This window comes from Lycorma delicatula, chromosome 1, assembly GCF_047948215.1.
Source record: "Lycorma delicatula isolate Av1 chromosome 1, ASM4794821v1, whole genome shotgun sequence".
In the NCBI taxonomy this organism is placed as follows: domain Eukaryota; kingdom Metazoa; phylum Arthropoda; class Insecta; order Hemiptera; family Fulgoridae; genus Lycorma; species Lycorma delicatula.
In genome coordinates this window covers 235,678,768-235,697,864 of record NC_134455.1, presented here as the reverse complement: position 1 = coordinate 235,697,864, position 19,097 = coordinate 235,678,768, and the positions used below count along the sequence as shown (strand labels likewise).

The 19,097-nt window shown below is 29.8% G+C and overlaps 1 protein-coding gene across 1 annotated transcript in view; it reads left to right on the top strand.

Annotated features, from left to right (window-relative positions):
- The window catches only part of LOC142318264 (synaptotagmin-15-like), a 215,954-nt gene that overhangs the window by 73,445 nt on the left and 123,412 nt on the right, over positions 1–19,097 (top strand). The gene's annotated exons all lie outside the window — the stretch shown is intronic.

Here is a 19,097-nt window from a genome sequence, read left to right as displayed (position 1 = left end):
AAAAAACACTTTTTTTATAAACTTTGAAGTTAACAACTAGTATTATTTCAGTTTATATTTTTATGTGGTTTAAAAGGGCAGGAGCAGCTTCATGCATGAATGCTGTAATTTAATTCTCTTCTACTATCTACAAACAACCGTTAAAATTGATTTAATTAAACCGTATAAGATTGACGCTTTATTGCTGCAATAATTTATTAACTTAATTTGTGTAGAAATTTAATACGGAGTATGCATTAAACATGCACTCGTTCTTCAAAAGCAGACTCTGTATTTATATTAATATCAAATAAGTAATAGAATGTAAATTTTACAGCTTAGAAGAAAAAAGTAACCAAAGTAAAACCTAATTAACGTTTGTAATGCCCCCGTGTAGGCCCTCAGAAATAGAATCATTTGATTTTAGATTTAATATTTTCAGGCAGTTAAAAACATGTATACATATTAATCAAACATTTAAAATTATTCTTAATTTGAAATAGAATTTTAACTCTGCTAAAGTTGTGGAACTGCTTGCTGGTTGTTTCCTTCTCTGTCTTTTACTGTAGTTGAGATAATAAATAGAACAAATAATCTTTCATCTTAAGGTAAGCGTGACCTTCTATGCCTGTAATGTTAAATTGGCTGTGTTTATGTTCCTTTTCGGTCCCTAATCGTTTAGACCGATTTCCCTGCCCTGGAATTTTTACACTGAATCTATATAGGTTTATACCAATCTCTTACCAAATTTACTAAGTTTGGAGAAATATTTACAGATTTAAAACCTTTTGTTCTATGAAAATTTTAATTTGTTAATTGAAAAATAATTTTTAACTTTTATTAATGAAGATATATTTATGAATTTGGTACGAGACAAGTAAAATAGCCTCTGTAAAGTCCTGTAAAAATTTCAACTTCTTAGCTTTGATAGCTTTTGGAAAAAGGATCTTAATTGAAAAAATAACATTTCTGGTAAACAGTTTAAAAGTAATAAAAGTATTTATTTCGTTAAAAACGATCTGAGCCATAATCTGGATCCAACTCTGCATCTTTTAACTCTTCTTTTTTATTTCTGTGTTCTCCTTACTATTCTTTTTATCTTTATAGGCACCAACATTGAAACTTCAGCTTTTATCACTCGTGCCGCATCTAGACTCCATAGCACCGAAATTAAAGTTTTTGGACTATATTTGAGATTTTATTTTCGTAGAACGTTTAGTTGTCCACAAAATCCCTCACTGAATCATAAACCTCTATATTAAAAGAATCTAACCTAAAAAAACAGTGTTTGGAATTCTTGATCACATTATAGGATTAAAACTCTCATTTAGATTTTGTGTACGGTGGTGTAATCATTTCTTTAGCAACTCTGGTTCTGACAGGTCATTATAAATTAGCTTAATTTTTTTCAGAAATGGCCATACAGCGTGGTGTTTTATGCTTATATATTTCACCTAAAGCAACTGCTTTGTTATACTTGCACCATGAGTTGGCGTCCTTGGGACATAAGAAATGTCAGTCGACTTCTCATGGAAATATGATCTCCAAATATTCTTTCTCATTTCCTCAATCGTGTCACCCTCCCTGATAGGTTGACTGAATTTTATCTATTTTAGAAAAGGTAAGCCTGTTCTTGGGGTTTCCATCTGCCAGACGCTACCCTTTCATGTTTTTTCTTAATTTGCGCAGCCAAGAGCCAATACGCTTTTGTATGTTGTATGTACTCGACACATCAAGTTTTTCTTTGATTACATCATTCCCATAAGGGATATCTTCTACTACTTTTTGGAAACCCTTACTATCCCCGACTTCCAGATACTCAACATACATTACATTTCTTTACGTACTCCTAAAAACTTCAACAGCTCCAACAACCTCCATGACTCTACTAGTCCCTTCATAATTTTTAAAGCAGTTATGTTCCTGTGCATTCTGAGTTACACATTCTTGACAGTATTTATTCATTACAGTAACATCAAGAATTTTACTAGTATCAAAACTAGTTACACTCTCAAATCATTTGAGTGAAGAGTGACCTCTCTTCGGCCACGAGCCGCCCAGAGCCACGCTTAGATTTCTTGAGTTATTGCTTGCAGATACAGCTTCCTAGTGGCTCCTATCATACTCTCGTCTGCACAACACTTAACAGCACTCCCAATTAGTTACAATTTTGTGCAAGCATGAAGTTTTGTCGGAGGTGAGGATAAGTCCATGAGGGAACAAAATACCTTACAAGGATTCGGTACCTTGCAAATAGATCTTATAGCACACACAAAACGCAAGTTTATATAATATTTACCACTGTTTGTTTAATCTGAATTCATAAATACAATTGATTATTAAACTTATCACAAAATAATAAAATACTTTTGGCCAAACCAACTCCTTTCTTATCAGAATAAGTCAAATTTACATAGTCATTTTCACAACCAATACTTACAACAAATGTTTTTAAAAACTTACTCAATAAATTAACATCAAATATTCAATACCCATCACCTAATGCTTTAAAACTTCTGTAACAATCTAAACTGAATTTAGATAAAACTACTAGGCCTATTTACATCTATTGGCAGCTGATTCGATTAACAGTAGTTCTTTTACAGGAACACTTTTTTTGATGAACTGGTTTCTTCTAAACTTACTTTATTTTGTAAGTCTTCCGGATCTCGGTATTTTGTACAAACACTTGTTGCATAAAACTTTACGATACACCACAGCAATATCAGTGACTACAAACTTGCCACGAAACGAAAACAGAACAGGAATTTACAACATAACCTTTTGTAAACAGCAATGTAGATCTATGCAAATGTAAAAAACTACGGTGTATAAAAAATAAAAGTTTGGTACTAAATTTCTTGCAGTGTTGTGTAGAAAAATACTAGAAAAATTTCGAGCTTGAAACAAACGGATTTCAGGTCTAAACACACTTTACAAAAATATATCTCATAATCTCTATTTTTTATCGTATGAGCAAAATATTTACATGGAATTATACAGAATTAAATGTATAATCACATGGCGAAAAATTCAAAAGTCTCAATATTTTTTTGATTTTTGATGGTCACGGTTACCTTAAGGAACGGTTATTTTGTGTCATGCTATGAAGAGTATGAGGCTGCAAAGAGTTTTATAAGGAAATCTTTGTATAGACTAATCTTCAATTCATGCTCTCCGGAATCCAATGCGAATTATGCGGAATATAAATATTTTTAATATTGAAATGTTTCAGTTTAATATAATTATAGATTAATTTTACAATAATTATAAAACAGTATTTTTCAAATAAGATCTGTTTTAGTTTTAATAAGATTCAAATATTTTAATTTCTTTTTCATGTTCAGTTGACGATATTTATATAGATTTTTCAAAATTAAATTCTCTACAAATTGTATTTGTTTATGGGTAATTTAACGAAATTATTATGTCTAACTTAGAATAATACTTTTTTTTTCACACTATATGTGCTTTTATTCAATTTTCTTATGAATTATTAAAGATTGAGTTCTGTGACCTGTTTTTATAACTTTTTCAGATGATAAACCATATTATCCACCAAATTTATCGTTTAATTTAGCAAACGTTTAGTTAGGCTTCATTTTATTCTGGACCAGAATTCAAGTCGAAATCTTTAGCAAGTTAGTAAATGAATGGTTATCTTATTCATATTTATATGAACTATTTTCTTTATTTTCATTAGAAGAATATGTCCTGAACTTCTTTCAGTTTCTAGTCGAAGCTCTCTGCAAATATCTTTAATGGTAAATCTAATTTCTGCACCTACATAGAAAGGAAACAAAGATTCGTTTATCTCTCCGTAAGAATGCTGCACATTTTCATTAGAGGATGACCAGCAGAAAAAATTCTTTCTGTATTTCATATACATTCATCCATGACGACTAATATATTTACCACTAAAAATCCCATTGAATAAATACGCTTAAAAAAATATATCGATTATATTTTATATTTAGTCATATACGAGAATATACTTAAAAATATTTTAAGTATTTATTGGTAGAATTTAGAGCAAGTGTGGACTGTATTTTTGATGAGATAGTAAATGATGAAATGAAGCAACGCTATGTTCTTCTTGAATCGTTATATTTAATTTCTTGTCACCCTTGAAATTTTGATTGAATTACAATAATTACAATATACTTAATAACGTATGACAGTTTGGTCATAATTGAACTTGAACATTATCAAGAAACTATGAGTTCCCTTGGACTGAAATGAAAACACGACTGCACTGCGCGGGATTCTGACGTAGAATGTTCGTACGGATTAACTCGCCGGTGAGCGCTAGCACCCACTAGATCGCAGCACCGGGCGGCTCGACGTGCAACGGAACAATTTATCTTATCTGCTATTCGTAGAACCAGCTCCCGTTAAAGCCCATCAGGGCTAGGAATGGGGGGGGATGTGTGTTGACCGGAAGCGTCACAAGGTGGTGTCTTCCCCTATGGGGTTGGGATGTTCGCAGAACCAAAGTATTACTAATAATTGAATTTTTAAAAGCAATAACAATGTATACATAGCGAATGACGTTGTAAATTAAAAAATAATGATTCGTGAAAAATCTGGAAGTATCAGCAAATGCATTTACATTGTCATTTTTTTACTACATGGAATTCCGTTTAATTTTCTTTTTTCTAAAAATTTAATGTGATTTTTAAAAGCATATGAATAGAACCAATCTATGAATTATTATACTCTTGGGAATCAGTTATTATAAACAGCATTTTTATTATCGTTTTTGAAAATACCTCTATTTGTTAAATTTTGAAAGAATCATTTAACATACCATAGCTTGTGATATAACGTAAACACATCTTGTGAGTTATGATGTGCTTTATGACATTTATCTTGGTAGACATTGAACCCTTGATCACATATGAACGTTGTTCACCTTTTAACATTGCATCACCTTTTAATTAAATTACTTTAGTTGTCTTTTATCAAGAAAGGTTGGTTTTATAAAAGGTAGTAACAAAAAAACGTTTTAAGGTGGTTTTAATTTTTTTAATTATTTCTATAATTAAAATGAAATAGGGAACATGAATTTCATAGGGGATGCTATTTATTTAAATGGATCCAAATACTTTTGATAGACTGAAAGGATCAGAATCCGGTATTCCATTATTCCTTTCAAGATCCTGAAACATCACAATACTAATTAAAGATATTTCTGGCAGGGAATTATAAGAAAACATTGTTTTATACTGATGAAAAATTTTGCATTGGTCTCATTTTTGTCACATTATATACAGGAAACGTAATAAATAGAAAAACTTGCCGTAGGGCTACCCGCCAGAAGCCTAGATTCTTCTAAACGTTGCAAACATTTATCTGTAATTCAATTACTAACATATTTAGTACTATTTTCAAAAAAATTCTAAGCAGCTTTTATTACCTAAAAAACATATATTTCGTTTTAGTCAGTTTATCCTCAGTTTTACATTTCTTCATTATTTCATCATTTCTTTAATTTTATCCTACTAATGTTTCTCTTTTTGTAAAAAAAAAAACACAAAAAACTCTGTAACGTATTCGATAAACTTATTTATTAATTAAAGATAAATAAATTTATAGTTAAGTTTAGTTAAATTTCATATTACTCAAAATTAAAATATTTTTATTTTGCACAAGTATTTTTAATGAAATATAAAACTATAAACAAATAAAACTTTCTACACTTTGTTACTAAACATAATTTTTTCTTCCTCAGATATTCAGTAACTAAGACATAAACAATAGTTAAATATATTTAATATTTAACAAGCAATCTGTTTCATATTTCTTCGTCAAACAGACCACAGTTTACACACCAAAAGTTAACTGTTGAAATTTATAATTAACAAGTTGTAATTTAATATATATCGAATCTTAATTGACAATTTCGAATTTTAAAAATTCAACTCGTTAATAAAACTGATCTTATTTGTGTAATAAGACCAGAAATACGTTAAGAAATTCAGTCTCTTTAATCATATTAAAATAAAGTTTGTTTAATTAACTTAAAATCCAGTTAAAAAAAAAATTATATTTAATCTTCATTTATTGGCATTCAACTTCGATATAATTAAAAAAAAAAAAAAACCAAAACACATTTAAGTATTTTTTTTAAGACTATGTCGTTACATTTACTGTTATTTAATGAATGATTATTTAATTTGTGTCATGGGTTGAGTGATTACCTAAGTTTCGTAAACAAAAGAAATTTGGTCTTTCTGTGTATTTTTTGTCTTATTTTCTTTCCAAAATCAAGTTTAATTGTAACAAATTAATGGTAATACTGAAAATATATAATTTATTCAAAACTATTTTGAAAGAATTTCATTCAGAAATAAAATTTAACGGAGAAAATTAGTGCAGAATTCAGCGAATTTTAAATTATTAGCGCTCAACATCAGCTGTGTATTAAATCAATATGTGCTATCAATTGAATTTTATATTTAGTTTCTATGGGAATAAAAAAAGGTGTTACCTGTAGAGCTAAATTTAGTCTTTGATAACGTAAAATATCTAGCGGTTATTTTGTTCAAAAAATTGACCTGAAAATATCAGGTAAAAGTCTGAGAAAGGCAAGATAGTCCCTTTTGGCATGTAAATGCCAAGTCCGCGATGCTTCTGTTACTGTTTGAGGCTTATACAATGTTTATGGCTGACATAAACCATGTCTCAGCCATTAAAGTAGCTAAAGGTTTAGGTTAGCCACTAAACGATTTGTGGTCGTTTATTGGCTGTATCCATACAAGTATCAAGAAAACGATTAACAGGTATACAGAGATAACCTCGCAAAATTCACAACGGTTATCCTTGAAACATTCTTAAGCCTAATTTCTTTACGTTTTGTCGAAACCAAGATTGCTATTTAGAAAAGATTCTGTTCTGATGTTTGAACAGGGAAAAACCCTTTTAACAGTGGTCATTTCTCCTTATAAAATAAGATATATGTGTATGTCCTCCTTTGATAAGTAGATATTTACAGTACTTAGGTGTGTCTTCTTTTGTCTAAAGTTGGGATATATGTTCAAACACACTAATACTTTTTTTTTTACAAACACTGAAGGCACTTAGCTCACCCTAGTTTTATCCTCTCCTTCTCTTCGATTGTGATGAATTATTACCCGTATTCCAATAATTCCGTGCGGTAGAGTGTAGGTTGAAGTGCATAAACTGATGAAAACATGAAGTGTGGCTTACTGGGCAAAAAAACATTTCACATTTTTGTTAATATAGAATTAATCTATTTATTTGGTCTTATTCTATTCATAACTTAGAACGTTAGCATAACACTCACTTGGACAAGTTTAATACTTGGGTTCTGAAGAAACGAAAATATTAAAAAATCCAGATTTTAACCAAGATTTACAAATTTATCACCGAAAAACTTAATAAAGATCTTTCCAATTCTTCATTGCTACTTTCTTCCTTTTTCTTGTTTAGCGTCTGGGAATTACTGTCAGGTATTACTTCAGAGGATGAAAGGGGATGATGTGTATGAGTGTAAGTGAAATGTAGTTTTGTACAGTCTCAGGTCGGCCATTTTTGAGATGTGGTTAATCGAAACCCAACTACCAAAGAACACCGGTATTCACAATCTAGTATTCAAATCCGTATAAAAGTAACTACCTTTACTAGGACTTGAACGCTGGAACTCTTGACTTCTAAATCAACTGATGTGCGAAGATGCGTTCATCACTAGATTAACCCTGGTGTGTTTCTTCATTGCTACTAACGTACCAAGTCTCACTTCCCCTACAATTTATTAATTTAACCGACTTCAATAACAGGAGATTGTCATTTTGACTAATATGTATAATTTTAATCAATAAATCAGACTTAAATAAATAATCTTCAAAAAAAACTGTACCTAAACTGATTTATTATAAATTGATTTGATGAATCATTAGAACTGTGAAAAAAGTTGTTTTGATTTTCAATTAACAGAGTTGAATACTGGAGAAAAATTGTACAACGTGAAATTAAAAGGTTTTAAATTGAGATAAAATTGAAACTGTATTACTGAGTATCAGTAATATTGGCGTGAATGTTTTGGTCTCTCAACGCTTGATTACTTTTTGTCAACTGTAAGTTGTATGAAGTTAATTCCTGTAATTTGTTCAGTCGACCACTTTTCCACTACTGATATATATAAAATCACAATTTGAAATGTTTTCGAATAATGTTATTTAACCAATTAATAAATATAAAAACTACACTTATTTTTCAATAAAAAAAAGAAAAGCGTATTCAATTTGTCCGTTTTTTCTTGGTATTATTTTTTCATTAATACTGATCGAATTATTTATGTTCAAAGATTAAATAACAGTACTAACAGTTTAAAAGGTTTCACTATAAGTTGACTGATTAAAAATGAAACAAAAAATATGTACTCAAATATTTTGCCGATTTTTTCTAAAAAAAGTGTAATGTATATAAATAAATAGTCTTTAGTTAAATATAAGTATAAATTGTACATTACAAATTAGTACAAAATAAAACAAATAAATGAATAATTTTTAGTGAGCCAGAATATAGATCAAATTAATTAAATTTATTTTTGCATTAAAAAGAAAAAAAATAATAATAAAATCTTTCTAAAAAGAAATTCGAAAGTGTTTATAGGTCACATCTTAATCAGTTATAAGATTTTAAACAATAAATCATAGTCACCAGCAGGACACCAAACCACATATAATTTCAGTTCGATCAGTTAGGTTGATTTAGCATACAGATAACATTCTTTCCTGTTCAAATCAGTACGTTTGAATTTTTAAGTAATAACTCAAAAAACAACGTTTTTACAACAGAAAAAAGAGATGTAGATTGTGTATTCATAAATGAATTATTACAATCCAAATCTCAGGAATTCTTTAACATAAAAAAGTATATAAAAATGTACTTTTTGAAGCTGATCTTTTTCCTCAATTCGAAGAATGCGTTTCAAGTTTATATCATTGTTGCCGTAGTGTAATTCTAAAATTAAACAGCAACTTGCAACTTAAGAGTAAATTAGGCATTTTAACAAAAAATGCGATATATCTTCAGTTTCCACTACATTTTCAACGCTTTGTATCCCATCAAATACTGTATCTAAATAGATAATTAGATATAACTCGCTTGCCAAACTAAGCTGGGAAATAACACTCTAGTTTGTTATCCGTGCTCTAAACCTAATATATGTTTTCCCAATTTTAATTTCATATCATATCCTGAGACGCTTATCGTAATAAGACTTAACAAGGGTATAGAAATCGTTTCTAAAGATCATAACATGAGGTCGTAATTCTATTACCGTTGGAAAAATTTACTTATATAATCAGCCTCCTCCAAGATGCCAAAACTGTAAATCATTTATCACATCTTGGTAACTATAAGATTTACCTCCAACTTTGAGGTAGCCATGGAACCTTTTCTTCATTCTTCCGAATATTTTTAATAAAAGGCATACTGGGAATCAAGTTGTCTTTCCTCTATGCTAACATCATTCTTTAAAAGTAAATTTGCATTCTTGAACTTGGAACCATTTTCTAATAAATAGTACTTACTGAATCCGATGACAAATACAGCAATTTAAACGAGTTTTCCCCAGTTTAAATTTTGCGTGTAGAAAAGTTCTATTAAAATCACTACGTGCCAATGATACTTACAGAATTTTAGAAAATAGTTGTTTGAGAGTTGACACTAAACTATGAGAATCTTTTTTTGCGATTTTTGATTAAACAGCATTAAATCATTTTTTTCGTTTTAACACTATCTAAATTTATTCCCAGTTTCTTAATTTTCTATTTCAGTTTTTTGTTATCCTGTTGTGTCTACATTATTCTTTAACACCGAGAATAGCATTTAAATCAGACAATATACTTTCAAACAGTAGCTCATAAATTGTTTTCTTGAAATCGGCCATTAGGTCTTTAATTAAGTATTTCTACGAATCCATAATCAATTTTAAATAAATTTCAAAGTTTCAATTGTTAATTCATTTTAAACTTCATGATTAATAATATTTTCCCTTCAACTAATAAAAATATAAAAAAATGTTATTTCATTTCCTTCACGTAACAAAGATGGATGCATACATATATTATTTTGGTAAACGATAGAAAGCTAATCTTCAGAAAATTCTGGATTAGTAGATAAAAAGTCTTTAGCTAAAAAACAGCAAATTCAAAGTTTTTACGAAAAAAACAATCATTCTCTACAACACCAGAAACAATACCTCCTACACTACGAGAATCTGGCTCATTCTTCACTCCTCTCAGTATTATTGGATTCTATAAATATTATTTTCAATGAATTTTCTTTTATATACTTTTACTTTTTTATATTACAAATAATTCTTAAACAAATAACATGTCAACCAACATAAATAAATTTTAATGAATATTGGGTTCCCTTTAAAAAGAGATGTATGGGAGTTTTATATTACCGTTGGAATGAAAGAATCAGCCACATGAAAAAGTACAGTACAAAGTTAAGTTTTGTTACACTAATAGAAATAAAACCGTAATTTGAAATGCTAAATACTACATACGCGCGCGCGCGTATAAGTTTATATTGTTTATATATCTGATTTCAAATAAAATACCTAAGCAATTTAATCCTGGTAATAAGAATCTTATTCATGTTTTTAATATTCTTAAAGCGTAGGAAAATCAAGTTTTAGAAATTCCATAAAAATTCTTTATGTCTACGTTTTTGAGCAAATTCGCTTAAAGGGAAACTCTTAAAGAGAAAAACTAAAGCAGTTATTATTTTCCTTTAGTCTTTTTATTTTGTATTTTTTGTGTTAAATCATTGTGAAATAAATAATTTCACAGTTGAAAATTTATTACTGTTTTTAATAAGTATTATATAGAAAGGGTCATATATTTTTAAATTAAACTTAGCCAATTTTACTGGTCAAAATTGACTTTAGATTTTTTTTGCAGATTATAGACTTTACCGTTATAATTTAGTTAAAATCTTTACTTTTTATAAGAAATCAGTTATTGATGAAGAAGATAAAAAGAAAAACGATCTAAGAATTCTTTTATATCTATACAAGCATAATTACAGATCTTAAATTTTATTGTCTTTATACGACGATACGTAATAGTTATTATTATTATATTTTTTAATTATGTTTCCTTTACCCATTTTTAATGAATAAAATTCATATATTTTCTATTGAAAATGCAAGAACTAATAAAAATAAAGAAGAATGTGAGATAAAAATTAGATAAAAGTTTTCCTTCCGAATTTTCGGTGCAAACTTTGTTTAAACTCAAATTTAGGATAGTTTTCATTATTTACTTAAACAGCAATGTGTAGGTTATAATACTGTGCAGCATAGTACTTGCAGCATTAGTGAAAGTTTTGTGCGTTTGGAAATTGTAGTAACTGGTGAGTAAAATTCCGTCCCAAAGTGTTGATGCGGTTTGTAACACGCTAACTGTAAGCTAGTGTTTTACAGTTCTCAGATTGCTAAAAATACACACAAAATTACTTTTTACCCCAATCCCTATTCTTACTTATCCGTTTGCCACACATACTATATATATATATATATACATATATATAATAATAATAATATATTATTATTATGAAAATAATTCCGACAGAAAAGCGAAAGCGATATACAAATCACCATCGCAGATGATATATAATTTATTTATTTATTTGCTCTCAAGTCACGTCTGCAAATATGATAATCTGAATATAAATATTATTACAATTTTCCTGTATTATTTTATCCACCTTGTGATTTCGTTTATTCTTTTTGTGACCATAACTATGGTTGACAACCGGAACTTACACAAATTACTCGTGTTCTCAATAATAATAATTAAAATAATAATATTAGCAATAACTCTTAGGAATGTAGATCTATTACAGAAATTTCCACCGAAAGAGTCTTATACATGATTCTAAATTGCGTTCAGAAGTAGAAGACACTGCCAAATACCACCTTACTATTTGTTTTTCTATGATATATAAAATATTAATGCCCGTTATATGTGTCAAAATATTCTAACACCTTGGTAACAAATTTTAAAGGAAGAGCAAGTGAGGCATTTTAGAGTGATGCTTTCAGTGCTCTCTTTTATGGCAGTGCTTAAAAGCGTTGAACACGCTTTCAAGCTTGCTGATGTCAGCCAAAACGCCTACAACTTAGGTCCATGCAATTACAGACACTTCATTTATATGATCGATAACAAACTTTCATTTTTTTGGCACTGGAAGGGAAATCCTAATGCTCAATAACTGATCGAGAAATTAAATGTCAACATACCCATGAGGTTTGGCCTCAAAAAATACAGGGTCAGTACAATGTAAATGAAGAAAGGCGCAGATTGGTGATTATGCTGTTTCATCCATGAAGCTCCAAGCAGTGATGACGTGGTGAGAGCAATAGTTATCTGGATATTTAGAAGATACTGGGATTACGTACCTCTACGCCCAAGAAATCCTAACATTAGGACTAATGGAACTGTTGTGTGCCGTTATGAAATTACATTTGAATGGGCATAATAACATATAGGCCTTAAAGATATTCATGGTGCCATTGGGTGCTTTGGTATCCTGAAATGGATGAGAATGAAACAGGAAAGGTTGATAGACAGATGCGCGTATAATTCACCTTCCAACGCACCCGTGAAGTTCTACTGTTCGCTTTTATCTGCCAAGGGGAAAAGAAGTGAGGATTTTGCAGGGGTAACGTTACAAGTGATAGCTGCGAAACCTTACAGATTATTTCTGAAAGAATAGCACAATCAGCTTGTTTCACAAGGGAATAGTAAACGAAGACAAGTGTTTGACTTCATTGAGCCACGCAGAAAGTAGGGTCAAAGGTCCTTTGCGCGGCTCAAGAACACCGGAATGTTTGCCGAAACTGAGATATTCTGTTTTGCGATTCAAGCCTCTTATCGGCTTGCTATGTTATCGGAAGAAATAATCAAGAATGTCACGGTGCTTACCGATTGCTGTAGTCTATGTGGCATCATGAATGAGTCTATGAGCACGTGATCCGGGGATGTCAGGTATTAGGTCCAAAGAGTACACGTCCTGCCGAGAATCCTCCACAAAAATATTACTCTTAATCTAGAATTGCTTGAGAAGAATGTCCAGTATTATCAATATGTTCTACTTTCTGAAATGGAGAACGATAGCTTTAAGATATATTATGATCGCACCGTCCTCACAGAAAGAGAAGTGAAGGACTGAAGTCTTGATATCGTTGTCATGCAAAAGGAGAAGATAATATCGATTATTGTTGTCATACAACTAACCAACAATATGAAGAAAAAAAACATTCTGAAAAAATATCCTAATACTAAGACATGGGAAATGAGATTAGTGAGATCTGGAGTAGAGTAAGCTGAAAGTAGTGCCCATAATTATCAGTAAACTAGATGAAATATAAAAACTTTCTCCATGGGTTACTGAAAACCGTAGGAACCTCCTAACCTCTATCTCACTATGCAGAAATCCGTAATTCTGGGTGCATTTGTGAGGAAGTACATCACGTTCAACTCAACCTGAGCTGCTGAAAGATGTAAAGAAAGAGCAGCTCCCGGCTTCTGACAGAGCAAACACGAGATATTTGATGTAATATTTGCTTTTTACAATGTAAGAAGTTTTCCTTAGTAAAACAAGAGCCCAGACCTCATGTCATACTTAAGATTGTTTCATGCTTTTTTTCTGCATTTGAGTTCAATAATTGAAAATAATAGTAATAATAACAACAGGTACAGTGTTTAACAAAATATAAGCACACCATTCAAAATTATTACAATGACATTTATATTATCAGTTTTAATGAACCGGTTTTCCAGTTGAAGATCTCTGAAACAGATTCCATTGAAAATCATAAAGTGAGAAAGAGAAAGGCATCAAATGAAAAAATTAGCAATCACAAAAGTAACTATAACCATTCTATGCAGATATAATTGTTCTACGCTCACTTTACTCATAATTTATTGTTTTACAAAAGGTTTTCTTAAAAAGGTTTTCATATCTTGTGACTTAATTGTTTTTGGAAATGTTAACTTAACCGGTGAGCAGGATAAATTGGCCAGAATTCACTTCTTTAACAAACTCACATTTTAATACACGAGATAATTAAAAACACATAATTTATATACACAGAAAATACATGGAATACTCGTACACATGGAAATACATTTTCTTCCATTTTGGGAAAAGAAAATCTTCTCTAAATTTTAATTTTTAAAGGTTTAAAGTATAAAAAGTTTTAAATATATTTTTTAATGAATGGTTTACCTGATTAACTTTGACTATACCACTAAAGCTTTTACCTATGTAGTAGTAAAATTTTTATTCACATGGCATATAAACTATTTGCTTGCTAATTATGAGCTGAAATATGAATAAAAATAGAGAGATAATATGTACTAAAGAATTACTCGTAAAAGTTGACATATCATGAATGATGCGATCAACTGAATTTCAAAGTAGATAAATCTTCTAGTCGGCGTATTCCAAAAAAAATGCAGTAAACTAGGTCATGCAATCATCCTTGACGTCGGCTCGATTTTAGAGTTACTATAATCTGGATTATTGTTGTTATATCACTAACCAACAATATGAAGAAAAAAACATTCTGAAAAGGTTTTCGGCTCTTCTGTTTTATTTACAACATCGAGAGTTTTTTTAAATTAAATTTTAACTACTGTAAAAATCAATTCAGTCATCTGACTTCAAATCGATGCAGTCAAAAAATTATTTCTAAACTGTAAATACGTTGAAATTAAATTAATCCCACAGTAAATCCTTTTAGTGCAATAATAAATATATGCACAGCTGGAAATACTACAACAATTTTTTTTATTATTACTTACACAAATATTAATAAAAGTCAGTTTAACGATGTATGAATTTGGTTGTTATATATAAAAGCTTTACTGAAAATTTACTAGTTCACTAAATATATTGGCTTAATGATTAGATAAATACATAACGTACTTCTAACAGGAATATGGTGTAAAATATGGAAAAGTAGCAAATAATAAACACTTGCAATTTGATAACACGAAATCAATTAAGTCATATTCTAAACCGTTGTTAGTGAAAAAAAATCTTATTTTGTAAATTAACTTTCCTTCAGGCATAGTTTAGAGATGTATTATGTTACAGCTATGCTTCATCATGTAAGCAGAGGCATTCAAAAGGATGCAGGCGCAGATGAAAGAGTAAAAAGCGTTCAAACGGTAAAAAAGATTTTTCCTTAAAAGTCTTAAATAACGTAAATGTTAGAAATTTCCTTCTTTAACATTTGCTCTGTATTTGAATCAAAGTAGCAAAATAATAATAATAATATGTATTAAAACGAAAAATCAGACTACTTTTTGGTCCGACAAATTATTTTTAAAAAACTCGTATTGAAAAAATCAACAGAAAAATATACATCATATTAAAACAAATTGACTAGTAAAATTTTTATGATAATGTCAGAAAACCTGAACCATAACATTTACAGGGGAGTAGTCTAGCCCTGCAATAAGACCAGCTCTTGAACCCTATGCAAAAAATAACTAGAATTTCTGGCAGGAACAGCTCTCAGTAAACATTAACTCAGTCGAACAATTAACATTTTAATTCGTGAAGTTAGTAGCTGACCTTATTTTCGTTTGGCAGGAAGCCAAACTTAGTACTTACAAGTACTACTTACAAGCCCAAGGTGAGTATGGCTTATTCGGGTCATTTGATGCAAACCTCAGCCACTATTGTGCGTAGTGAACGGTCCCACGTTGGGTCAAGTCATTGTAACGTTCATATGAATCATTCCCATAATTGATTCCTTAGTAGCCAGAATTATGAAACAGAAGGAAAGTGATGTCAGAAAGCGGCAAGAAGAATAGTGCTTTTGGTAGGGCCACAGAGATAGTCCTGCTCGTGAGGTGGCGGTTCACTGAGGTGGGCCGCCCTTGATCACTGACCGGGGACCCCCTGAGTCACTGAGTTCAAGTGAAAGAACAAGACCGAGACCCGGCTGGATCCCTCCCTCAGTAGGGGGGAGCTTCGGTGAGCTAGAGGTGAAGGCACCATCTGGGGGTGGGCAATGCACTGGCTGGTCCACCCTCTTAGGTCAAACATAAAAAAAGAAGATATAATTAGATTTCTAATTTTTTTATAAATAATTAACCTAATTTGCAACCCTTTAAAAAAAATGAAAAGAGTATTTTTTAAAACCTGTAATAAATATTAAAAGGAATGATCGGCAGAAGTTTAATTATCTTTTACAGTGAAAATGTTATTTTAAAATGAAAATGGTGGTTACATCAAGGGCTTTCAAAGAATGATCAATTTTAAAGGATGGGTTTAAAATTACTGACGTGAATTACCTATAACCAAAATAACCATAGTTTTGCAGTTTATTGACAAAAGAAATTTATTTGAAAGATATACATTACAACTTTTGCAATTTTTTCTGAACAGAAATATAAATTAAAAATAGTAAAATAACAATTAATTAAAAAATTTTCTTCAACTACAAACAACATTAAATAACTGTTGGGTATATTCTTCTATTTGTCAAGGGAATATTGAATTTATTATTTCTTGAAGCAAAGTTACGTAAAAAATTTAATATTGTAAATATAAGAAACATTATGAACCTGATATTTCTCGATAAACACGCTTCAAATGTAAGTGGTGCACGTTCTCTAAAAGCAAATATGTGAAGTGAGTTGCACTTCGTAATATTTTCATATTATTTTAACTTGTGTGTTGTAGCATACGACATCTTAAACATGATTTTATTTTCTTTCATACTGTATTATTCCCGTAAAAAAATTACCCTCAAGTAACTTTCTCTCAAAAAATATATTAAAGCAATGTACTTAAGTTATTTGTGTTGTGTCATGGTATCGATTATTTATTGTAAATTGTAAAATAAAATTACAATACAATTTTTCTTTTAATTTAATTTTTGATTTTTTACCGTTATTAAGAAGCAAACTTCAAATGTTTAGCAAACGATGTAAATAAAATGCAGTTAATATCATAACTCTTAGTTGTTTTAAGTTCAAGTTATTTTCAGTAAAAAAAAGTCTAGACCTTCAATTTCAAGCTGAAAATTCAAATTTTGACTCCAACAATCGCCGTAGCGTCTTAGGTTTTGATACTCGAGGTTCCAAGTTTAATTTCCGGTTTCATTTGTCAAATTTAACATACGAGTATTTCAACAAAATCTTCACACTGTTTGCTTCTCATTTGCAAGCTTAAAACCTTTGTGGTGAATAAAAAATATACTGTTTATCAGTTCTAATAAAAAAAAAAAAAAAACAACCATAAACAAGTATGGAAACGGATTTCAAAATGTTTTAATTTTCTTGCTGAGAAGCTAATCGAACAATCAGATTCCACAGTGCTTTATTGTGTTACTTTGTTACACTTGGCGCACAAAAAAGTATAACAGATAGTAGCTCCTTAATGCACAAATAATCTGGCCGTATACAGACAGTAAGATGATTGGTAGAGGTTATCTTCGTTAGGTACGAAACTATTCCGGTGTTTAAGTGAGAGATCATACGAATAGAAAAAAATAACTGTTGGCATCACAAAAGTCATTGTTTTAAAATAACTTGATGAAAAAAAAAATTATACAGAAAACAAAATAAATTCAAAACTAAAAATTACCAAAAACAACAAAACTTGAAATAACGAGAAGCTATGTTTTACTTCATAAAGATTCCAAATTTGAAAGATGTTGTAAAAACTCCATATTACCTTATATAAATGATACGCTTTTATATTTTATTTTAACTCGTTAAATTCAATTTAAAGTTTTTATTCCGCAAATACACAATCATTCATATATACGCTCGTGAGCAAACCACACATATGTTTAAGTAACCTATCAACTTTCTCAGAGAGTAACTATTGGTTTTAATATGCCAACACTTCCGAGAACTTACTCGTAAAATCGGAAGTCATGATTTTGTTTTTATACATACTGGCTAAAGGAATAAATGCGTGTAAATATTTTTTATCGAATTTTTATTACCATCAGTCAAAAGTAATTTATTATTACCTGTCAGCGTTACGGCACACAGGCTTAATGGCCTAAGACTACTCACAAAAATTATGTGTGCGTGCGTGCGTGCGCGTGTATGTAAATATGCGTGCACTTTCATGTACAGCTCATATATTTAACGTGTCTTTTAAAATTATTATTAAGTTCACCTTATAACATGCGTTCCCAAACTCTTGATTGCCAAAAGAATATTCAAATTTATTTTGTGCACTATTTTATTAATCTTTTGTTACTTCCATTTATTTTTATTTCCTGTGAACTAAGAGAATAAAGCTGTAAAAAAGCTGTTTTGTTTCACATTTTATTATTATAAAAACTCGTTATTATTCCCTTCTAAATCATAGATTTTTAGTTAGGAATGTAAACATTTTTATTCATATTTGAAAGCTTTATTATGGTATGATTACGTAGCCACAATTCATACGTTATAAAAAAATTAATAAATCTTACATTTCTTTAAAGAACACTAGACGGTCAATTTATTTTGTGAAGGAGATATCATTTAAACTTGTCATTCTAGCAATTTTTGTAATTTGAAAATTATTTAACAAGTATTATCATAAAATCATTTTGTACAATAGAAATTCAAATAAAATTTGATTTTTAAGAGGAGTTGTACATTAAGGTAGCAGTGCTGGTAACTGAATTTAAGTTTCCATAACAGACCTGGATATTTGCACTATTAATTGATGTTAGTCATTTAAGCGTTCATGAACGTACCTGATAAACGTAGACAAATTTCGCATCAAATAAACTTCATTCTGAATATAAATGAAGTTTAAGGTAATTTCATTTTCATATATAAAATATATACATACGCGTTCAAAATATTAACTTTCCTGTATATATATTGAAATTAAATATCTTCATCTCTATGAAATTTTACTTCATTCTAAATTAATTTCTCAGGTTTGCAACATTGTTAAGTCCTGTGCTTCACTTTTCATAAAATTAGGGTTACTTTATTTAACACTAAGTGAAAACCAATCTAAATTAGGTTATTATTCAAAGGTTTTGCTAAATTACACATTTATGTAGAGATTTCACAATTGTCAATGAACTTTAC